Here is a 25,850-nt window from a genome sequence, read left to right on the forward strand (position 1 = left end):
AGCTTTGACACTCTCCTGCCTGATGGCTCCATCCCGGAGTGGATTCCTGCGTCTGTCATTCATATGCAGGCCTACTCCTCTTTCGAATGCCTCGCCTGCAGGCTCTCTCTCTCCTAGCCATTCCCTTACTGTGGCTACTATCTATCGGCCACCTGGTCAGATCTCCTCCTTCCTCTCTGAGTGGGTGGACCTCTCCTCCTCCCTTATGGCCTCGACCACTCAACTCCTCCTTCTTGAAGATTTTAACATCCACCTGAATGCTTCCTGTCCCTCCTCTGGACTCTTTCATGACCTCTGCAACTCTCTCTCTCTTTCTATTCTCCCCTCTGGCCCAACTCACTCTGCCCGGCACACTTTGAATGTCCTGATATCCTCAGACCTCCGCCTCTCTATCCCCCTCACCACTCCTCTCTCCTGGAGTGATCACGTTCTCCTTTCCTCCCATCTCTCCCTGTCTACCCCTCAGGCCAAGACAACTCAAGCACTGCCACCTACCTTCTGGGTCATCCAACACATGAAGCGTGTGTCAGTTCAGGTTTTCGCCACCACTTTTTCTCCCAGTCCTCCTCCTCTGGCTGACTCACATCCTGATACAGCCCTTTCTATGCTCCACTCTTCTATCTCTGATACTCTTGATGTTCTTGCCCCTGTCATGAGGATCCGCTTGAAGCCCAAAGCCAAGGGCAACTCCTGGTATTACTCTGTCCTCGTCACCCTTAAACGCAAGTACAGAGTGGCTGAGAGGAAATGGCTAGCTTCTTGCACATCCTCTGACAAACTGGCCTGCCACCTGCTCCAAAGGCAATACCGGCTCTCTCTCTGCACTAAGAAGAGAGCCCACATCCAAACTCACATCTCTGCGGCATCTAACAACTTGGCCGAACTCTTTAAAATCTGCAAGGAGTTGGCCAACCCTGCTGCAGTCTCTACCTCTCCTGTCCCTTTCCAGGCCCTCTGCACGGCCCTGGCTTCTCATTTCATCTCTAAAACCCAGGACATCCTGTCCACCCTCTCGTCCCCTCCTTCTCCTGCCTCTACTCTCTCCTCTACCTCTTGCCCCCCTGTGGCCACCTCTCCTCCCTCATTCGCTTCCTTTCCTCTGTTCTCTGTTCTCCCCTTAAGAGGTTTCTAGACAAGTCTGATCTATGAAAGTCTCGTCAAAACAGGTTCTTCATTGTTCTTCCAAAACCATCAAGGACCACATTGACACCCTCGCTCCTGCCCTGGCTGACTTCTGCAACCACTGCTTCGCCAGTGGAGCCTTCCCTTCCCCCCTGAAGCACTCTCTTGTGCACCCTCTTCTCAAGAAACCCTCAGCTGACCCCTCCTGTCCAGTTAACCTTCGACCGATCTCCATCACTCCTTTCCTGGGCAAACTCCTGGAAAAGCTTGCCATCTCCCAGCTTAATCTTTACATTGAATCTGTTGGTTGTCTCCATGACCATCGGTCTGGCTTCAGGGCAGCAGCAAGAAGCATGCAAACTGCTCTCCTGAACATCTGTGAAGACCTGCTCTCTAACCTTGATTCTAATCTCCCCTCTGTCCTCTTCTTACTCAATCTCTCTTCTGGCTTTGACACCGTCAACCATGCCATCCTGCTCAATCATCTCTATGATAACCTAGGTATCACTGACCAGGCCCTGGCCTGGCTGACCTTGTTACTCTCTAATCAACCCTCCCAGGTCAAACTTGGGTCCTTCCTTTCCTCTATCTCACTCTCTACCTATGGTGTTTACCAGAGGTCTATCCTCTCTCCCTGGCTGTTCAATCAATACCTGGCACATGTCACTCACCGCATTGCCGCTCTCTGCTCCAGCTTTCAGTGCTATGTGGATGACCTCAGCTGGTTTTCAGGCTCCCCTCTGACACCTCTTCTCCTTCTCATCTCTGACTGTCTGCTATCCAGGAGTGGTGTGCTGCCAACAATCTCTGCTTTAATGCCAGTAAGATGGAGATTCTCCTCATTGGCACACCGGCACCCTCCTTTCCTGTCACTCTCTGGCCGGCCTCCCTTGGCCCTCTTCCTGCTCCCATGTGTGCGGCTAAGAACCTCAGGGTCAACTTCGACTCCACACTCTCCTGTTCTCCTAACATCTCTGACGTCTCGAAGAAGTCAAACTACCAAGTGCACCTCCTCAGAGGTACTCTTCTTTTCCTCTCCTTCCCCCAGAAGCTCACTATCTCTAGAGCTCTGGTTTTCTCTAGGCTGGACTACTGCAATAGCCTCTTTGTAAATCGTTCTACTCTCTGCCCTCTCCAACTCATCCAGAACAGGACTGTGAGATTTGTCCTTCGACTCAAGCCCAGGGATCGTATCTCTCCAGGACTGAAATCTCTGCATTGGCTCCCAGTGGCTGCAAGGATTAAGTTCAAGGTCTTCTGCATTGTCCACAAGGCCTCCTGGGACCTGGGGCCTCAATACCTCCAAATCTCTCTTTGTAAATACCTTCCTACTCGAGCTCTTCGCTCCTCCACCTCCAACTCCCTCAAGGTCAGTCGCTCCTCCAAGCAACAAGTTGGTGGCAGATCTCTTTCTTCGGCTGGGGCCTCCCTCTGGAACAGCTTCCCTGCCTCTCTGTAACTTGAGGAGAACCATCACCGGTTCGGGAAGCACCTCAATACCTTCCTCTTTGCTTCTGCCTTCTCTCTTCCTCACCCCTAATTTCCTGTCTGATACTGCACTGGTCACCTGGCTACCTTCTGATTTCAAGCCCGAGTGCCTGCCCGACTTGTTGCAAACCCACGCTGCCTCGTGGCAACCTTTGCACTTGTGTCTGTATCTGTAACCCTACAGTCCCCCTACCTGCACTTTTGGACACCTGCTGTCTGCACTTACCCTTGCACCTGCCATGTGCTGCTGTACTTATTATTGTTTTGATCTCATGCACAGCACTGCCCTCTACCCTTTCCCTTGGCACTTTTCTCCTGCCCCCTCCCCTGCGCAATCTCAATGTCACTTGGCCTAGTAAGATCGTTGTCTCTGTCCTCCCTCTGTTCCCCCTTCCTTGCCTCGTCACGCCTTGAAACACTTGTGTATAGGTGCGTTACAAACGCCATATCATAGCCCCAACAGAGTCTTTGTTACAAGTAAAAGGCCCTGTAAGGATTGTTGTACCATGCACTAACGCTGTGCCCCACACAGCGCATGATTGATACAGCTTGGGGACCAGAGTGAATGCAGGGGCAACAGAGGCACATCTGTGGCTTCAGCTGGCACAAGATGCCTGCTGGTGCCTGATGACTTATTGTGTCCTATGTACAAACGCTGTGATAACCCCGGGTTTGGGTGCTACACAAATATAAATAAATAGATAGATAGATAGATAGATAGATAGATAGATAGATAGATAGATAGATAGATAGATAGATAGATAGATAGATAGATAGATAGATAGAATTGTTGCAAGCCCTCGGGTTCTACACATTCAGAGTGCAGGGCCATAACTCTTAAAATCTCCGGGCAGCAGCCAGTTTGTCTGGATTGATATGTAAGCCGTGCCCAGCGCATGCCCGTTTCTATGGTCGAAGACACTTCAGACACGAGTGGGCGCGGCAGCACAGGTCACCAGGAAGAGGCTCCCAAAACCAGAACTCGCTCTGCAGAAAGGCAGAGACGTCACAGAGCACAGCAGCTCTGTTTTCCTCAAAGTATCTGATGCGAGGAGCGCTGCGGTGGTGGTCCGATCCACATGTCCAGGGGCACAAGGTAAGTTCATTTATGTTAGGTGCACACACTTGGCTATATTTAGGAAACACAAGATGCAGTGGTAAAGGTACTGATTTACAGTGCATTGGTATCAAGTGATAGTGTTCGTTTGGAGGCACACATATAGCAATTGGATCAGAGTGCATGAAAGGATTATGATTGGCACAGCATTTGTGTTCTTTTAGGATACCCTTGGATGACAAGCTGGCACAGCTGGAAGCGGCTTGAAACCAAGACAGCAAGATTGGTCTATGAAAGTCACTGTGTTCAACAGCATGTCAAAAGATAACTCTGAACCAGTGTCAATATCAGGTTGTGGATATTAATGTTAATTAACGCATCGAAACAACCTGCAATGCATGTCCTAAACAAAACTAAAAAGGAAATGCTCAGTTGATAAATGTGTTTCCAGAAAATGCCCATTTTATCCATCGCTTCCCCGCTTCCCAGTTATCCTAAAATCACTTGGTCTTGTCCCCAACCTTATTCTAAGCATGTGTCCGTCTTCGGCTGTGTCCTGGCCGTCCTGTGATCTGGTCTAGGAACACTGCGTTAACCAAAGGGTTGTGTTCATCTGGTTTCTGAGGTTTGATGAAGTGCGCGGCAACCAATGATGTGACATGCCAGATAATGGCAAAAAGAGTTAGGATGCCAACGTGTCGGCCGTTCATCTTTCATGGACATCCGCGTCCCCTGGGGGTCCGATGCACGACATTGGGGGATGGAGATGTATTGATTGACATTTCTCTGCCCGAATCTAACCATGGCTCACTGGTCTAAAATACTTACCCTCCAAGTCTACAGTAAGAACCTCAGCCAGCCTTCGACCTGTGGTCCTGCGCCATCTCTGGCACAGTCAGGCAGAAAAATAAGAATGGCATGCCTGTCTTTTGCTTCATTGTACCAGAGCGGGCTTCACAGGGAGATTTTGTCTTGGCCATCCCTGGGTCTGCAGTAGACCGAAAGAAAAGAGAGCAAGAACAGAACTTTGTCTAGCCCTAATAATAATTGAATAATTTACCATTTATATAGCGCCACGAACCCTCAGGTATCCTAGCGCTGCTTATTATTACCCATGGTGTGGGGTGCTTATCCTGATTGCCCTGGTTGTTATTGACCTCGGAAGGATGAAAGGCTGAGTTTGGCCCTGACTTTCATTAAAGGTCTTTTAGAGCAGAGCATGTTTGTAAGCAGGTCTCCATATAACCTGACTCAAAATCACAACATCTTGAAAAGGCCATTCATTTTACAGAAATCCGTATTCCAATGGCCAAATCAATGGTGGAAATTGTCCATAACCACCTGACACCAAAGCAATGACATTTTCATTGAACTGCTATAGGAAGATTCCATCGTAGGAGATTTCATCAATTTCGATTCCATCAAATGTATTCCATCGAATTTCGCTGCAAATGTATGGGGGTGGGGTTAGAGTAATAATACATGTGGGGGGATGTGGGTAGGACTGCGGGAGTCTCCCCTGCATACATTTGCAGCAAAATGTCTTAACATTGCTTTTTCGATGGAATCGAATTTGATTCAACGGATTCCATGGAATCACATAGATCCATTGAACACAAGCACAGAGAAGAATCCCACCTTGCTCTTCATGTCCCCCAACAATGATGACTAATCGGTACTACCATAAATCACCTGAAAGAGTGCCTAATTGTTCATTTGGAGCGCATTTTAGTGTGTGCAGAATAAGCGTTGTCTCAGAGACTCTCTGTGGAGGAAGCTGTCTTCAGTGCTTCATTCACACTCCTACAAGCCCCCTGCTCTATCCTCCTCTGCCACTACTGATGGATGCCCGGCCAACCTAAGGAGCATGACATTAATGTGTGCCTAAGAGAGAATTGAAGAAAACAGACAAACTGTGAATATCGAACTTAAAGATCGTCTAGCTCCTCCCGTGACAGGATGCTATCTGTGAGGGCGGTGTGACACTGAGCTTATTTGATATTTAGCAATACATTTATGCAAGTAATTTTGATTCTGAAGGCGAGCTCTGCTAATCAGACATACCTCCATAAATGCTCCATGCCGAAAACCATAGCAAACCCATGGGACCAGGCTAGGGACAGCCTCTTGACAACCCCCAGAAACTGCCATGCCATGAAAGCCAAAGCCACATGTACATTACTGGATGCTGTCCTATTGGAGTTGGCTAATATGACCGAAAATATTTTACCGTATTGACTAGTTGACCGAATTTAGGCTGTACGAAATGATCGTACAACCAAAAATTTGGTTGACTAGGCCATGCGGTTCCATTACACCGAACAAGGGGAACGGGGGTAGCCTGGGTGTCCCCCACTCTCCTTGCTCACTATAATGGGAATGGGGGTGGCACAGGTGTCCCCCACTTCTGGGATATTCGAAGCGGGGGTCTTTAAAAAAAAACAGAGAAAGGGACCCTGAGGCGTCAGTTCTGACCCACGTTGCAGGGACGGAACTGACTGCGCAGGATCAGAATGAAGGCAGACGCTGAAAGCTAAGTGGGGGGAGGGTAGGGATATATTGGGGGTTGGAAGAGGGCATGGATTAGTTGATTTTGGATACAGCAAAATTGGGTTTGTGGCGAAATTGACTACGGTCAGTTCCACCGCAAACAATTTTGCCACAGTCAAATCATACCAATCCGTCCTATTGGAATCCAAAGTTCCATCAGGTGGGTGATTACCTTTGTAATCACAGGTACCCCTTTCCCAAAGTAATAATTGTAGTTCCTCGGGGCCTGGTGGCAGGTAAGTAGCTAAAGGTAAGTCATGTGCGGTTTGACATTGTGGCTCTTGATATTACACAGTTATGCAGCCACAAGCCATTAATGTCTCATATGTGTCAACCTGCTGGTCATTGGCCCTTGAATGATGGGATTGGCTGTGTATTCAGTTTGTGTGCCCTGAGTTTTACCCTGGCACCACCTAGGTGTTGGACAGGAAGCTCTCCCCTTCGATGCTCCTGAGGGTGGATGGCATGTCCTATCCAGAGCAGGAAGTCTCCATGTAAGTGAAGGAGATACGCTGGAAAAGGGGATTTCATTGAACAAAATTCTCCCCTACGAACATAGGTACTTCCAAGGTTTGCATCATTGATGCGCATATTCAGGGGCCCATCCCTACTCTCCCACATCCTTAATTGCACAGAGCAGAGCATGGAAGGAGGCACTTGCATGCATTTCAGAGCACATCTAATTCACAACCTGCATTATTTCTCGAATGTGCGATAAAGCTAAGCGTCCACCTGCACCTATCAGGTGGAAGGGGCTACAAAATGCATAAAAGGGCATTTTTGGGCCCTTCTCTGTATTTTATAAAAATCGTAGTGAAATGCTCTCAATATGAATTCATTCAAACTGGCTTGCCTGGCCAGTACACATTTTGCTCTCCATCACAAGCCTCAACAAATGCACGGGACAACTTTGTGAATAAGGTGACTTGTACATTTCGTAGAAGAATCAAGCATATAAAAGTAGCTCATTCCCTTTCAAATACCCAATTCTTTGTGAATGAGGCCCAGAGAGTGCAAGCGAACATCTGGGATTGCGATTTCCTGTGCAATTTATGTCCTTTTACATTGAATTATGCGAGAATTGTTCAATGTGATTCTTGGAATTCTTGTGTGGTTGTATTGAATGGGAATTCAGTCCTCTTTATCAACTGAATCATCCGAATATTAATAATCATTCTCCTGTGGAAGATGTGACTTTTTGGTTACATTTGAACACATCGTTATTTCGATGGGCATAGACATTCAAATGGAGGCCGTCTGCCTGGTATTGCAAGGATCAATAGCTAGCTCTGGAGATCGGCCAAGATGCAGACCTGTAAAATAATGCAAACACTGCATCTCCTTCTAAAGCCAGGCCTAGCCTCTTTTGGCCATGGGCCTAAGAAATCCACTTTATTCCTGTCGCTTGCTTCCTGAGAAGTGTCCGCAGAATGAAAACGTCCCTTCTGTGTCAATGAAATGCTCTTAGCCACAACATCAAATCGAGTTCCATGAAACACACTTCTCCAATTAATTGTGTGCTCACAGCAAAAGATACATTAAGCACGAATTGTCAACAGTGTGATACCCATAACCCTATTCCCAAACTTAATTGATTAAAACAAAACTGTAGGCCTCACAAAAATGTTTTTGTGCCAGCAATTTAAATAATCAAGAGGCTAAATTCAAAATTGGATGCATTTATTTACAATGTCCAATTGATTGCCTCGGTGGAAGATAGCAGCGTCCTCAGACTTTTATTTACTCAACTGCCGGTAAAATAGCTCAGCGAGTTGAGCGCTCGCTGCTGCAATCTATGTATGATCTGCAGGTTGCAGGTTCAAAGCCAACTCAGCCTTTCATCCTTCTGAGGTGGGTAAATGAGTACAAGCTTGTGTTGGGATGATAAATGTATGCAAATATGTTCTTTGGATTAAGGCGCTATATAAATAACAAATAATTATTAATCATTGTGTATATTTTGAGGTTACATACAGTGGCAACCTAGTCGTAGTAGGTGTTGCAGAGATAAACAGCAAATCTATAACAAACATGAGCACATGGTACATTTACCAAACAGCCATAGAGAAAATATACAGCATTTGTTGTTGAGGAGAGCATTTCCATAGTCCATCTTACAGAGAACTAGTGCTCAAACAGCGGTGTTGAAGTCATCAGAAAAAGGGATATGTGTGATTTTGCATAGGAGTTGTAGATTGCATGGTTTGGTGGCAGCAGCTATGTGGTGTGTGAAGGAACGGTGGGGGTCTATGGTGAAGCCAAAGGATTGAACAGGTGTGGAGAGGGATATGTGTAGGTTGTCAGTAGTGAGTTCTTGGTTGCAGTGGGTGAGGTCAGGTTTGTGCCTTAGGCCTTGGGGGCAGATGAAGAGGCAGATTAGGAGGTATTCTGTTTTGGAAGGGTTACGTTTGAGGAAGTGGGTGACCATCCAGCTGGTGATGGTGAAGGTTTTAAGGATGTGGAGTTGTAGTTGTAAAAAGGATGGCATTTTGAAGCATATTGGTCTCTCATCTGCGTATTGGTGGAAATCTACGTTGTGTTTCATAAGGGTCTGTCCAAGGGATTCAACATATAAGTTGAAGAGGAGTGCAGCTAGGGAGGAGCCTCGCAGGCCCCAATAATTGACAGGGGAGGGGGGCTGACCGATAAGGGGGCATAGAGACAAAAGGTGTCCTGTCAGTGAGAAAGGGGGTGAACCAGTCAAGTACGGTGCCAGAAAGATTAATCCGGTGTGCTAGGATGTCAAGTAGAATGGTGCAGAAAGGTTGACGAGTATGAGTAGTATGGTGTGTCCTTTTCCTGTGATGCTGTAGGGGTCGAGGGTGTGTAGAGTAGCAGTCTCAGTGCTGTGTCCAGGCCGAAAGCCATATTGGAAAGGGTTGAGTAGGTTGTTTGTGGTGATGTGTTGTTGCAGCTGGGTAGTTGCAAAGCATTCCATGATTCTGGCGAAGTATGGTACGACATAATGGGGCGGTAGTTTTCAGGGAGCATGGAGTCGAGAGATGGTTTTTTGAAGAGGGGTGAAATTTGTCCCATTTTGATTGCAGTTGGGATGTTACGATATGAGAGACAGAAGTTGATAATGTTGAGCCAGTGGCGAGCTGGGGTGGTGATGCAATTGGATGCAGCTTGACGTGGGTGATGAGGGTGTTGGTGTCCCATGTTATGGAATGTTTGGGAGTGGGGGTGTGAGTGGGCAAGCTGAGGGGAGGGCTGTCCAGATGTTGTGTATTTTGAAGTTGAAGAAGTTCATGAGGGAGTGCCATACAGTTGAGGATGTTGGTTTAGAGAGGGGCCTGGTGATGTTGAATAGTTTCTGGGTGTGATTGGTGGTGGATTGGAGTTCTTGGAAGTAATGGGTTGCGCTGGCATTGCATATGCCAGTTTTTTATTTGTTGCAGCAGTGTCTGAGAGATGCCCTGGTTGAGAAGCATGGGTTCCTTTCCCAGGCTCGTTCTAGATATCTAGCTTCCTGCTTGGTATACAGGAGGAAACTGTTGAACCATTCTTTGTGGTGGTTGTGGGTTTTTTGTAATTTGAGGGGTGCAATTTTGTCGAGTGCCTGTGTAATGGTGTTGTATATTGGTGGAGTAGGATGGAGGGATGCGCCTGTCAGGAGGGGGAGTGGTATGAGTGGTGCTAAGACTATATCTGTAATGTGTTTGGTTTGTCTGGTTGGGGACTGCGCGAATATGTGGTAGGTGGTGGGATTTTGTGTGGTAGCGTGAGGGTGAAGGGGATAGCAAAGTGGTCAGACCATGATCCTAAGAATTGATTATCCACAAAAACATAATTTTTTCTTGTGATCAAAATGTCCAGGGTGTTGCCAGCAATGTGTATCGCATAGGTGATGAGTTGTGTGAGGTCATAAAGGGTGATTGGAGCGAGGATAGTTTTTAGTATGGGATTCAGGTCTGGAAGGGAACTACAGTAGATGTTGTTGCAGGGAGTGGTGTGGTTGTTAGTAGTGAAGTCAGTCCAGTCAGTGTGAAAGTTGGGATTGTGTGTAGGTGGGTGATACATTAGGTGGAGAAAGATGGGGTGTGGGTGTGATGGAGGGGGAACAAGTAAGATAGAGAGTGCTTTAAAGGATGTGTGTGGTGGTGGGATTACTAAGTACGAGTGTGCATTTATACATGATGGAATTCTATTCAATAGAAGAGAGCATTACAGTGCACAGGAAAGGAAGAGGATCAGCTGGCCCTGAAGTAATTGAAGAAACCCAGTCTAAAGTAGAGTAGAATTGATTTCTCTAAGATGGTAGTGTATCTATTTATGCATGCATGCAATCATTAGGCTAGTTATAGCACATGACTAACTGGTAAGTAGCAGAGAGCTGTACAACAGTGGGTTCCAGGTATAGCAAACAATTATATTGAAGTGGGAAAATGGGAAAATACCCTCCCCCCATTCTCATCCAAACCATGGCCCAGGACATCAAGACCTAAACACCCCCCGCGAGAGGAATTTGACCCATTCACGTCCACACCAGACGCCCAGATCCCCTGTGCCCACGGCCCACACGCCCGGGGAGCCTGCCCACTACCACGTCCTGGTCAAGCCGACGTCAGCCTCATGGACCAACTCGATTAGACAACAACCACGATCACCATCATCATTAGAGATGCCATGACGACATAGCCAACAGACAAGAACATCCATGCCACCATGCACACTGGTCACTCACACACCAACCCACACGAAGAATATACTCAGTGCTATGACGCAGTGGACTGACACACCCACAGACACGCATCGTTGTTATTTTTCACATAGGCCTCCTACAGCACAGCAGAAACGCAAGACCCCTGAAGAGCTTGTGTATACATGCTTGCAGATGCTTTCTCGCTACCTATCCCTATGAAGACGCCACCCTATATATCCACTGCTGCTTGTGACACTCTGTCGCCCATCACAACCCCATATTATGGATTGTGTACTGCCACCCAGAAGCAAGGCCCAAAGTAGGCCGCAAAGCAAGAGTCCCCAGGCAGGAGCCTCTCAGACGAAAATCCTCTCAGATGAAAACGCAATGCGCTGACCACGCAGAACGAGCCCCAACGAGAGCTCACAGCCAAGGCCGCAATGTTGCCATCTACATGCCGCGCTCCCTGCCCCAAGGTTACACCTGTCAACGCCGAATGCTCCTCAGAGCCGAAATACAAATCAAATGCTCATAATTCTGCTCCAGCTACGGTCTCCCCACACGTGACCAAGCCGAACTGACAAGATGCCAAGCTTACGAGACAGAAAGTCGCCGGAGTCCCACGTCTGGGACATGGTCTGCAACAACGAAGCGACAAGTTGGACACCTACAGCGACGGCAAAGACATGCACATCAGCCACTAGCCAGACCTGTCCATTGTCTGCCACTAACACATAGTTGCACATTGTTGCCAGCACCAGGTACATCGCGAGCTGGGAACAGCGATGGTCCCAGGCTTGGGGGCTCGCGAGGGAACCAATCAGAATACGAGGGGCTCACCATTGACGCCATTTTAGCTAGCCAATCTCCAAGTGTCCCCTTGTAACAAATTTGGTGTAGCAACTGTTAGGGAAAACCTAAGTGTACCACCTGGCCTGTCCTTATCCAATAATCCTTTCTCCTATAGGTAACTATACTGACCCTACCGCTCAGGGAGCCAACCCGAAGTGGCGTTAGGTTTTGAGACAGTTTTCCCAGGTGACGCAAGCAGCGCGTCATACTACGGTAAAAAGGGCCTGCGAGTCCCACTAACGCTGAGAGTTTCTCCGGATGCATACGAGCTGAGAACTATCCCTGCCATTACTATAATAAACAGCAGTTTCTACCTTGCTCTTGTGTGTGCCTCATACTCCTTTTGGGATGCAGGAGGAGTTGGAGCCTCCCCAGACCCGGAGGTCCGCGGACGGCTCTGCCGGCCCCTGGGAAATCACCCCGACAAGTTGGAGACACTGCTGAGATCTGTTTGAGGTCTACCTAACCTAAGGGCACAACTACAAGGCCTCTTGCAACGAGGCAACCCGGCAGCGCAGCCCCCTCTGCCGTTGCCCCCTTTTGACTACTACAGGACCGTCGCAGAACTGCGAGACGACCGGACAGCGCAATCCGGACATTGGCCATCGGGAGCCGACTTGAGAAGTATCCCGCCCGCAGTTGGCGAGTGTCCAGACATGGTCCAGACGAGGGGAGGTGGCGAGCCGCTTTGGAGGGGTGCCCACGGTTGAGCGGCAGCGGCTCACCAGGACTTGATGTGAGTATGGCACACCCAACCAGCAATGTAATGTTGTGCTGGAGGGGGGAGGAATTGTAAAAGGGGTGGCGGGCGGTTGTCACAGGGTGTTGAAAAAGGATTTTGATTAATGAGCACCGATAGGTGTGTGAGGTGCAGCAGGACAGGCACAAAAGCCGTCCCCTGCAGCGTCGTGGAGTAAGTTGGATGGGGTTTCAAGCACCCACGTATGACTGGCGGATCGCGCTGATTGGTCTAGATTGCGGTCACCTGTGTAAGGGAGGTGTGGCTTTCCTATGAATTGACGTTGTAGATCAATGATTATATGAGGATCCCTACTAATTGAATGTTTAAGCTCGCTCGGTAGATATTGTTTTGATGTTTTCCCGCAGAAGGTAGCTAGATTGTTTCCCGAGTGCGGAAGATAATTGGCTGGTTAAGCTCCCTCGGGGAGGGGGTGTATCACACGCGAGGCGACGCAGCGTGCGCAGTCCGATTATAACAGGTGATTGATTGTTGCATACTCCACTCCAGACGTAGTGGGAAGACAGCTGTGGGGTTAACAGGGAATAAAAGTGTCAAAGGATAGCGCGCGTTCATTAGTTCTAAAATCGTACATGCTTGTAATATCTTGTAGAGGTTGGTGACGTCACCCATAGGGCTTGCATAGGACACAACGACCATCTCGTGTTCATCCAGGGGTGGTTGAGGGCAGGAGGTGCGAAAGGGTGGGGGCGAAGGGGGAGGGACGGCCGCGCACAGAGAACGCCAGCCGCGCTCGAACGGGGAGGGGCAAAGGGGGAGAGGTGGCCGTGCACAGAGAACGCTGGCCACGCTCAACATAGGGAGTTGCACCAGAAGAGGGAGGGGAATGAGCAGACAGTGGGGACGGGAAGAAGGAGGAACTAAGTTGAAGGTGTGCCAAGTATAGGCGGCACAGGAAGGTGGGGCAGCTCAAAGGCACGCCACACAGGGCACGTAGCCGCAGGGTGCTTCGTGTGCCACGGTTGAAGGGTGCCATAGTCTTGATATAGGAAAGGAAGAACAGCAAAAGCAAAGCACTGTAAAATTGAAATTGCCTTTCTTTTCAGCGGACAGTCGGAAGTCCCCAGCTTACGGGGCCAGGTAAAAGGTTAACGTTGAAAAAGTGAAATTGTAAAATGCCATGTACTACGGGTCATGGGCAGGAGCAGGGTTGGGGTTCAGAGCAAACGCTTTAATACATCACTTCAGCACATCTGCACGACATTGTCACTGCACAAAGAGAAAATTATAAAATACAGCATTGAATGGACACAAGGAACAAAAACAAAATAAGGGTACCGTGGCCTCCCAACGGCAGCTTTGACACGTTTACCCGACACTACTTGCTGACATATCTACATAATTCATACTAAGGGAAAAAGTTAGCAAGCCATTTAGATGTTTTTGATCTCTGGAAGATGTTCCAGAGAGGTACACCAGGAGCCCCGGGAATGTTCGCAGTACAGGGGGTAAAGGAGGAGAAGGGGATAAGGGAAGAGAAGGAGGTAAAAGAGGAGAAGGTGAAAGGAGGGGGCGGGGGTACGACACATAAAAACACACCCAATACTGAAGAGAGTGAGGAGGAGGCAGAAGGATCGTTTGCGGTAGCAGAGGCAAAAGTGGAAAAGGAGGGGACAGAGGACGTGCCCATCGCTACGGTAGTGAAGAAGGAGGAAGGGGGGTTGTATCCAAAAACAGAACTAAGAGAAGCTGCCCGACAGCAACTAACGGCTGCTGAGGGATACTCAAACCCTGGGTACAGCCCTCCACCATACGCGCCAACAGATAGCTGCCAAAAGGGGATGGTGGTGACGGGCACTGTAGATTCAACCACAACACAGGCAGAAACGGGGGGTGGAAGGAGGGTCCTGGGAAACTTCACAAACATAGGGCCAGATGAATGGATAGCAGCACAGGTGCTTCTGAAACTCCGGGGAACACTAACAGGGGAAGAGTAGGACACAGTGAGGAAGGTAAGCAAGGAAGAAATGGATACCGCACAGGCGGGGCACAAGGTGAGTAAAGGGAGAGAAGGGCGACTGTCACAAGAAGAGGAAGAGATGCTGGAGGAAAGGTTGGCAGAATTGAGGGACGTACGGAGCGCACTGATCAGACAGTTCGAGCAGGAAACACAGGAAAGACAGGAGGAAAAGAAAGCAAATAAGGAAGAGAAGGTGAGAATGAAGGAACAAACAGAAGAAAGGAAGAAGGAAGAAGCGCGCATTCGAGCAATAGCAGAAAGAGTGGCACGCGCGGAGCAAAGGGAGATGAGAAGGAAGGAGGAGGAGCGGGAAGAAAACGACAGGGAAATGGGACTGTGGAAAAAGAAGATTATATCAGAAAGCATGCAGAAATATGAAGATGGAAAGGTTATAGAGAGCATACTAAAGTGGGAAGGGGGAATATGGGGGAGAAAAGAAGAAGAGGAGAGGATATTAGCAAAGATGAGCGAAGAAGTAATGGAAGAGCTTTACAGGAAACGAGCGGAAATAGGCGGCGAGGTAGTGAAGAAGAAGAATGACAAAAGGGGTGAGAGGAGAGTGGAACATGGAGCAAAAAAGAATACACTCCAGGATAAGGAGGCGGCAACAACATCAACGCAGGGTGTTGCGGTTAAGGGAGGTGAATACAGAGATGTGGACCTAATAGATTTAAGGACAGTGACAGTGGGGGGGAAACACACAGAGTGGGGACTAACATTTCTTGATGGATTTTGCAGCGAGGAAGAGGAAGGTTCATGCGAAGGTGGAAGAGATGGAAATAGGGAGAGTTTAGATAAATTATACATAACGCGAACCAACTGCGAATCACCATGGGCATGCGAGACACGAGGAGAACAAAACAGAAAAAACGAAAAACAGAGAAGTGAACAGAAAATCACCACGACCACTAACACCATCCCATATGTTGGCAGGCTTAGGGACCTCCCAGGACGCAGGCAGGAGGAGCGAGCAAACACACCCATGGAGGGGCAAGAGCATAGCAGGAGGGGAAATAAAGAACCTAGGAAGTGATAGAGTAAACTACTGTAACATTGATAGTATTGAAGAGTTACCACATATGTAGGAAGATGATGAATATACTAACATAACCCCACACAGGCGGACGCCGGGGGAGGTGAGGAAGTACCACTTAATGCCACTACTAGAGAGGGGAGGAGCTAGACCACAATATGTCCCGTGGAAGCATGCCGATAAAGAAAATATAAAATGCAGACTCACATCTCTAAGTGGAGGAGCTGGGAAGTGGATATATGAGATGGAAAAACAAACTGTGGGGCAAAGGTTAGCGGTGGGGGATGTAAAGGGGCTGCTCATTTCAATACTGGGGGATGCTGCAGATGACATATGGAAGAGGGTGGGATTCCCAGGGGTAACAATAAGCGATACGTCACATGATGAAGCACCATTCGCCAACTGTAGGCACGCGCTCTGGCAGGCATTGAGGGTACAATACCCAGACACATCAGACATAGGAGCAATAACCTCACGCAAGATGCGCGAGAATGAAGATCCTGTTGATTACATCCACGAGATTCTGGAGAAGTGGTGCCTGGAAACGCGGGAACCGTGGGACAAAACACTAGCAATTTTTTACCATATACTAATACAAGGACTCCCGAAGCAAGTACAAAGGCAGCTGAAGAAAATAGTGGGTATGGAAGTTAAAGCCTGGCCGGAAATACAACTGACTATAGTACACCACTGCAGGCTGTGGCAGGAAAAGATGAAACAAAAGGAGGAAGATAGGAAGGCCGAATAGGCAAAACTGGTACAAAAGAAGCTATCCAAATATGCCATGGAAGGAGCACTAATAACAACACCCGCCCCCACACAGATCACGGTTGTACAAGACACAACACAACAGGTAGCACAACTACAACAGCCAGCACAAGTAACACAGCAGATGCCCCCACCCCCACCATACACGGCATACACAGGAGGGGGATACATGCAAATGGGAAATGGATACTCTAACAACTACAAGGGAAGGGGTGGTATGACGAGAGGGAGGGGCTATGGCCAACAGGCACAACAACAAGGAGGGTTCAGGGGCTACTACCAAAATGGACAGCAAGGATACCAAGACAATGCAGGGGGTTTCCCATGGCAGGCCAGAGAACCACCAATATGTTGGATCTGTGGGATGGTAGGACATATGTCACGCACATGTAGGATGAGGCCCACCCAACCAGCCTGGGGAGGAACAAGGGCATACTGGTGAACAACAGGTTCAGCAACAACAGGGAATACAACAATGCCTACCACAACAACAAGCGCCACTACAACAACCACCACCACATCAACAGATACAAACATACACACCACCACAGCAACAGGTACAAACAAACACACCACAACAGCAACAGACGATAGCAACACTACACCATCAAGTGCAACCGGTACAACAGCTCACACAAGTACAGGACAATGCAGTATCAACAACTAATGAACAACTACAGCATACACAGCTGGGGAAGGTGACGATATTGGGTCACAACCCTTATACAGGAAGCGGTCAGTCACTATACCCACAATAGGACAGCCCACAGATGTCTTTGATGTGTCCCATCCTATCGGTAACACCTAACACTGCGGAGGAACCGCGCATACAGGTGGCGATAGTTGACAAAATGTTTTCCTTCTTAGTTGACACCGGGGCCACTAGGTCTTGCATAAGGGAGGGGAAGTTCAACATGTCAGACCACGCCATATGTTAACAGACTCAGGGACCTCCCCGGATACAGAATGGAAGAGTAAGATGACACACACAGGATGGGGCAGGAAGGTAGCAGAAGGGGGAACAAGAACATAGGAAGTAATAAAGTAACATACTGTAATATTGACAGTATTGAAGAATTATCTCATATGGAATACACTGACATATCCCCACACAGACGAACGCCAGGGGAGGTGAGGGAGTACAATTTGATGCCACTCCTAGAGAGACGGGGATCTAGACCACAATATGTCCCATGGAAACATGCAGACAAAGAAAATATCAAATGCAGACTTCCATCTCTGAGTGGAGGAGCTGGGAAGTGGATATATAAAATGGAAAAACACACTGCGGGTCAAAGGTTAGCGGTGGGTGATGTGATGGGGTTGCTAATTTCAATACTGGGGGATGCTGCAGATGACATTTGGAAGAGGGCGGGATTCCTAGGGGTAACAATATGCGATACGTCACATGATGAAGCGCCATTTGCTAACTGTAGGCACGCTCTATGGCAGGCATTAAGGGTGCAATACCCAGAAACCTCAGACACAGGAGCAATACCGTCATGCAAGATGCGTGAGAATGAAGATTCTGTTGATTACATCCAGGAGATTCAGGAGAAGTGGCGCCTGGAAACGCGGGAACCTTGGGACAAAACGCTAGCAATTTTTTATCACATATTCGTGCAAGGGCTCCCGGAACAAGTGCAGAAACAGTTGAAGAAATTAGTGGGAATGGAAGCAAAGGCATGGCCAGAAATACAACTGACAATAGTACACCACTGCAGGAGATGGCAAGAAAAGATTAAGCAAAAGGAGGAAGATAGGAAGACAGAGGAAGCGAAATTGGTTCAAAAGAAACTATCTAAATATGCTGTGGAAGGGGCACTGATAACAGCACCCACGCCCACACAAGTCACTGTAGCACAAGACACAGCACAGCAACAGACAGCACTGTTACAGCAAGCACAAATCATGACACAATAGATGCCTCCACCCCCACCATACACAGCGCACGCGGGAGGACGTTATATGCAACCGGGAAATGGGTACTCAAATAATTACAGAGGGAGGGGCGCCCAAATGAGGGGAGGGGCTATGGCCCACCAGCACAACAACAAGGGGGAGGGTTCTGAGGTTATAATCAATATGGACAGCAGGGGTACCAAGACAACACGGGGGGATTTCCATGGCAAGCACGGGAAGGGGCACATGTCATGCACTTGCAGAATGAGACCAGCACAAGCAGCTGGGGGAGAGCAAGGGCAGCAAGGCCCTATGGGGGAACAACAAGTTTACCAACAACAGCAAGAAACCCAGCAACCAGTACCACTACAACAAGCACCGATGCAACAGCCCCTGCTACAAATACAAGCATACACACAACAACCACAACTGCCGCAACAACAGGCATAGCAAACACAACAGCAACCACAACTACACATACAAAGATACACACAACCACAGCAGCAGGCGATTGCAAAACAACAACAACAGGTCCAAACAGTGTAACAGCTCACACAAATACAGGACAATGCAATATCATTGACAGACACAGCTGGGGAGGGTGACATTATTGGGTCACAACCCTTACACAGGGAATGGACAGTCACTATACCCACAATAGGACAGCCCACAGATGTATTTGATGTGTGCCATCCTATCAGTAACACCTAACCCTGCGGAGGAACCACACATACAGGTGGCGATAGGTGACAACAAATTTTCCTTTCTAGTTGACACAGGGGCCACTAGGTCATGCATAAGGGAGGGAAAATGTAACTTGTCAGGCAAAGCTATGAACACTCAAGGATTCTCTGGGGCTAGAGGGTTGGTTCCCTTCACTGATAACATCTCCTTATCTATAGGAGATCACAATATGTTTCTCCCGCTTCTGTATTCAAAGCAATCACCAGTAAACATACTAGGGAGAGACATCATGAGCAGATTGAATATGACCATCTCCTTCACTGAAAAGGGAATAGTTTGCTCCACACCAGGCATTACCATGCTCACAGCGCAACAAATACTGCAGGCTTATTGTGGCAAAACAGTGGCCAGAGCAGAACCAGTGGATGGGGACATCTTCCAATATGGAACAGACATGGCAATAGCATGGCTGCCAGGAATTGAGGGCAAAATTTGGAGGAGACCAGAAGTTTACCTTTTCAGACCCGCAACACCAGCTAGTGAAAAGGAAGGGACAATGATATCAGTGAGCATTGAGAGCATTGTGGCAACACCAGACTTTATTGCAGTACATGCCCAGGACAGGGAAGGAAGAGCACGGAGAGCAGTAATAGCACTAGCAGAGGGGTGCAGACTAACACAGGTATCAGATGAGGAGCTCTTCTCAGACGATAATGGAGAGGGGGAGATGGTGTTTGAGATGAGCGTTAACATTTGGTTGACAGTTACATACAAAGAAGTGGCACAAAAGATAGCATTGGCACTAGAGGCAACTGCCACTGCAGCAGTGCCATTTTACGAGGAGGATCTGGCAGCAGTACCAGCATCTCTATGAACCACCAGTCCATACGACGTGGGCTGCATAAAAAGCATTGTAGGAGTAAAAATAAAATTAAAAAGGAGCAATGCTGTCAAGAGTAAAACAATACCCACTATCAAAGGAAGCAGATGAGGGGATACATGAAATAATAAGAGCCCTAATAAATAGAGGTATGCTAGCACCATCAGAGTCTCCATGCAACACTGCTGTGTACCCTGTGCACAAGGCAAAATGAGGGTCCTGGCATTTCACCCAAGATCTAAGATGCCTCAATCACATTGTAGAAGCAGAATACCCTATAGCGGCTAACCCAGCCACTATACTATGTGGGATACCAGGGGAGGCATCACGGTTTACTGTGATTGACCTCAAGAACGCATTTTTCTCAATACCCCTGCAACCTGACTCACAAGATCTGACAAGTTTCCCACACCGCAACACAAAGTGGAAACACACAAGGCTGCCCCAAGGATACTGCAAGTCACCATCCAACTTTAACAGAGTGATACAAATGGATTTGAGTAACATTGACTTTGAAAGCACGGTGCTGCAATATGTAGATAACATCATCTGCAGCACCACAGAGGAGAAGTGCAGGAAAGACTCTGTCAAGATGCTCACGGTGTTAGCAGAAAAAGGGTACAAGGTAGGCAAGGAGAAGTTGCAGTACTGCCAAGAACAAGTGCTCTACATAGGTCAGCTCATTTCACAACATGGAAGGAACATTGCACCACAAAGGGCGCAGGCCATAACAAACACACCACAGCCACAGACAGTGAGAGAACTGCAACAGGTTTTGGGCCTATGCAACTACTGCTGGGCATGGGTTTTTGACTACAGCTCATACATAGGACCACTGCTTGAGGCCCTCAGAGAAGCACAGAGGGGGGAGAAGAAGTTGAGATGGACAAGAGAAATGATAGAAGCATTTGATGAATTATAACATGCCATATCCACAGCACCAGTACTGGCCACCCCAAACTATGAAGAACAATTTTTCATCTTTTCACATTGTGACTGCAGTAATGAAGGCAGTACTGACACACAAAACTAGCATGGGACACGAGCCAGTAGCATTTTACAGTGGACACCTGGACCCTGTAATGTTAGGTCACTTCCCGTGTGAACAGAGCCTGGCCACCACAGCTTTTGCGGTAGAAAAACCAACCTCAATAACAATGGGCTGCCCCACCATGCTGTACGTGGAACATGCACTTTTTGCAATCCTGAACAAACCAAAATCAACCTTGACCACCCAAAGGGCATCAGGGTACGAAATGATTTTATCCAGACCAGAATTAAAAATTGTGAGGTGCAGCAACGTGAACCCAGCAAGGTTTATAGCGGAGGTAGTTGAAGATGGTAACTACGCTCATGACTGCACACAGGCCATTGAAATTTACTCCAGCATGAGAAAAGGTGAGGAAAATGCCCTAGAGGGGAGAGAGATAATGTACATTGATGGGTCCTCAACAATTGACCAGAGTGATGGGGTACGAAGGACAGGAGCAGCAGTGGTACGACTGAGAGATGATTGGACCTATATCCCAGTAAAATGTGTACAGTTGCCCCAACACTATTCAGCTCAAGCAGCAGAACTAGTGGCCCTAATTTTAGCTCTAAAGGAAAGGAATGACAAAAGAGTGACCATATATTCTGACAGTGCATACGTCACATCAACAGTACACTCAGGTTTAATTAAGTGGCAATGAAGAGGGTTCAGAAGAGCAGATGGCACCCTGGTGCAGCATGCTCTACTACTTGCTGAGCTAATTGAATTAATTGAAGACCCTAGAGATGTAGCCCTGGTGAAGTGTCAGGCCCATACAAATGGGGATGACCCAATTTCCAAAGGTAACAAAACAGCAGGCGCACATGCTAAACATGCTGTGTACTTTGGTGAAATTTGGACCCTCCCAGAAAAAGAAAAAGATAAGGGGAGGGCGGGGGCAAGGCAGATGTTGATGAAGGATGGGTACACACACATCCCTGAAACTCAAATAATGGAATTACAGGCAGCAGCACCTATGGCAGAGGAGGCGCTATGGGTCAAAAGTGAATGCACAATGTCTCCCACAGATGCACTATGGTGACAAAATAACACAGACAAAATAGTGATGCCACTCGCCCTATTGAAAACAGCATTGGCCCAACTACATCTTCCCACACACACAGGAAAAGAGGTGATTGCAGCCCGAATAAAAGAGGCGTGGTACTGTCCCGAGCTAAATTCACACGTTGCAAACTTCATCAGCAATTGCCTCACTTGCCAACAATTTAGTGATCAAAAGTACTATACCACGGCCAGAAGGACCCTTTTTGCACCTACACATTGACTACGTTGACATGATCAATGTATGTCAAGGATACAGATACATGATTGTAGTAGTCTGCCCATTTTCGAGGTGGATCGAGGCCGGTCCATGCTCCCATGCAGACGCCTTCAGAGCAGCAAAGTTCCTGGCCAGGGAGGTGTTCCCGAGGTGGGGGGTATGCGAAGTGCTGCGGTCTGACAATGGCCCACACTTTGCCAATTAAATGTTCCAACACATAACTGCCCTCCTTGGTATAAAGCATAGGTTCGCATGCGCGTACCACCCACAGGCTAATGGCATCTGTGAATGCCTCAACGGCTTCCTAAAAGAAGAGATAGCCAAGATTCAGCAAACAACCAAGAAGAGTTGGCTTTACTGTCTCCCCTTGGCCCTATTCGAGTTAAGAAACAGGGCAGGGTCGGACCACCACCTCATACTCCATGAGGTGGTGACCGGGTGCCAAATGCATCTTCCACTCACACCACCAAGAGCTATAACAGATTGCCAGGCCTCGCAAAATGTCTTTGGTGAAGAAATGTACATATATGTATCTTCTTTGGTTACTAGTGTTGCCTTTATCTCTCAACAGATCGAACGAACGCGGCGCGGGTCGAAGAACACCCAACAAGAAGAAAAAACAAACGAAGAGCAGGAACAAGCAGCAAAGTGGACAGTAAAAGAGGGGGACCACGTCCTTCTACGGAACTTTAACCGCCGGTGGTACAGCCCCTGGTTCACTGGGCCCCACCAGGTGGAGAAAACAGCTCCTAGAGCTGTGAAACTTAGGGATAAACACGTTTGGACCCACCTGCATGACATCAAGCCCTACAAAGATCAGACCCGCCCTTGCGTCAACGACAGGGCCAACGCACCAGCAACAACAACCAACAACAACAGCAACACAGCCCAGTCCCAGTCACCAAACCCCCTTAAAGACAGAAGTGAACAATCACCCATAGCCCACCACATGGTCACGAGATCCCAAAGTAAAACAAACCCTGCCCCAGCCACTACCTAAATAAAGAACATTGTCCAACAGATCTGCAATTTTACACCACACTGTGTAGACACGTGCATGTTCTCTTCTCTTTTTGTCTCGCACATGCAGGTACCGCACAGTACTGTTTTATGTAGAAAGAGTTGAGTATAAAGTTACTAACGCATACGTCATTGCCCAGAGGTAAATGCTGCCCACGGATGACAACACCCCAGAAGCATTGTCACACCAATTTGTTTATGTTATAAAAAGACCAAAACACTTAAAGAAAAGAAGAATACGTGTGTATTATAACACCTTTGTTTTGATCATAGAGCAATCATTCCCATATATCCAGGAACACTTACCAGTCCTAAGAGATAGGACGGTGAGGAAAGCGTGGGAACAGCTTTTCGCCTGGGCATTGAACGATTATTTGATAGGGAGGGCTTGAATAAAGAAACTAACAAATTAATGATTATTTTTATACATTTTCAGGTGGGCATCTATATCATCAAAAGTAAAGAAAAAAGCTGCAGGACCGCAGCACAGGAAAGAAGAACCATGCCAGTGATATTACCAATTGTAATAAAGACAATAGGCCTATTTTTTATCACTGGTCTGCTTGCTGCCCCTGTCTGGCAGGCACACTATGCTTCCTATGTCATGGCTGCACCTTCTACTAACAACCCTCCCACCACGGCTGCAACAGGTACGGTGTCAGGTGGTACAAGTAACCCAAGGGAAAACAGGAATAGGTATATACATAGTGCTTCTATTGAAAACCACGGGGTAGACACATATCTTACAGAATCCGCACACGTCTCAAATAACATGTGGTACCATCACATGTCCAAAATTGGTAAGGGGACAACTAAGGACAACTGCTATGTGTGCTCATTGATCCCATACGCCATGAGCGCATCCAGAACATTTGTGGCAACTGAGGTACCTGCAACATCCGTGGAGTGCCTGCTATGCCTGGCTTTGTTCCAAAGATGAGGGCGATTTCAGGGGAAACTAGCAACGCTGAGATGGAAATCAAGGGATACATACCCATATGAAAACAATTTCATCAAAACACTACCCATGTACGACAACTACTGGCAGCATACACAAGGGCTCCAATATGTGACGGATGGACCAGACAAAGGAGAGACAAAGGAAGTAACATTGAACTACCTACAATGCGAGTAGCGAGCAAGAGAAGGGGCCGGGTTACCAGGGTGCTGGGAAAGACCACTGATATTAATATATGGAAAAGTATATACAAAAGAAAGATGGGTGGACGGGGTTGTAGGAAGCAATATTGTGACATTGACAAAGTCAACAGTGGTAACAATAAATGAAGAGAACAATAAATGTTACAATGGATGGACAAGGAGCGCAGCCCTAGTAACCTGGCTAGAAAAGGACGAGGAACCAATAACCATACTTCCCCTAACTGCACCTACACTATGTTATCAGTGCGATGGGAATGTCGATGTTGGAAGGAACAGCAACTGCAAAAGAACAATAACGATTGCTGAGGGGGGTGCTGGTACAGCAGTTCTGATGGACCACTATTGGGCCTGCGGAGCAAGAGCATACCACAGCTTGCCACCATCATGGAATGGAATATGCACTATAGTAAACATCAATGTACCATCCCTGGTAGTACCGCAGAAACATGTCAACCTGGGGAACTTCCCTAAGATGGACGAAGGGAACAGAAGGAAGAAAAGATCAGTGAAGATAGGAGGAGGAAGAGAAAAGAACGGCACGGCAATATTGTCAAGAGTAAAATGACAAGGAGATCCACTGACGGGGAACTACCTGTGGGGAAGATCAGAAACAGCTCTTAGTGACATTCCACCAGAACACAGACTGTTCAGCAGAGCGGCAATGTTCTTCTCTTCCATGATACATCCAGGAATGCAAGCATATGCAAATGCCCAGTGGCTCCAGATCACCAGATGGGAACTAATGATGACACTTAACTCCACAGTCAATGGATTCAACGCAATAAAAGAAGAACTGAGGGCAGTACGAATGGTGGCACTCCAGAACCGATATGTGTTGGATCTCCTAACAGCAATGGAAGGAGGAGTTTGTGCAAAAACTGTCAGCTCATGTTGCACATTTATCCCTGCCAACGATGCAGACAATGGCACGCTTTCTGAGGCAGTATCACAACTTGGCAAGATGCACGCCAAGATGGAAGAAGAAGCAAAGGGAGTGAAGAGAGATGGTAGCTGGTTTTCATACCTGTGGTTATGGATGCCATCGTGGCTGTCAGATGGTCTTAAAATTATAGCAGGATGCATAATATTGGTAATGGCCGCCCTGTTGGGAATGAAGTTATTGAAAGCAATGTCAGCACGTACTACTGATGAAATGATAGAAATGATCGGCATGCACGCCCTAATGCCAGCTGAAGACGACAAACACACAGACATCATCATAAAGGAACGAGAACGGTTACACCAGCAGATAATGGAAGCAGACCTATATCCACCATCAGTGAAGGTAGAAAACCCAAGGAACCCGAAGAGTTATGTTGGAAAGTGGGTTTACTGTAAGCCTGGCGGTGGGTGTGTATACATGTACTGGTCATTCGAAGATCACGTCAACCAGTATGGACACCTGGCGGGAATAACAAAGGTATGGAGAGTACACAGAGACAAGAGAGCGGATAATTTTGAGGTCGACAAGTCGACCAGAGGGGGGACTGAAGTGGGAAAATGGGAAAATACCCTCCCTGCATTCTCATTTAAACCATGGCCCCGGACATCAAGACCTAAGCACCCCCCGTGAGAGGAATTTGACTCATTCACGTCCACACTAGATGCCCAGATCCCCTGTGCCCACTGCTCACATGCCCGGGGAGCCTGCCCACT

The sequence above is a fragment of the Ambystoma mexicanum genome, chromosome 6q, assembly GCF_040938575.1.
Source record: "Ambystoma mexicanum isolate Mex_15411 chromosome 6q, UKY_AmexF1_1, whole genome shotgun sequence".
NCBI lineage: Eukaryota > Metazoa > Chordata > Amphibia > Caudata > Ambystomatidae > Ambystoma > Ambystoma mexicanum.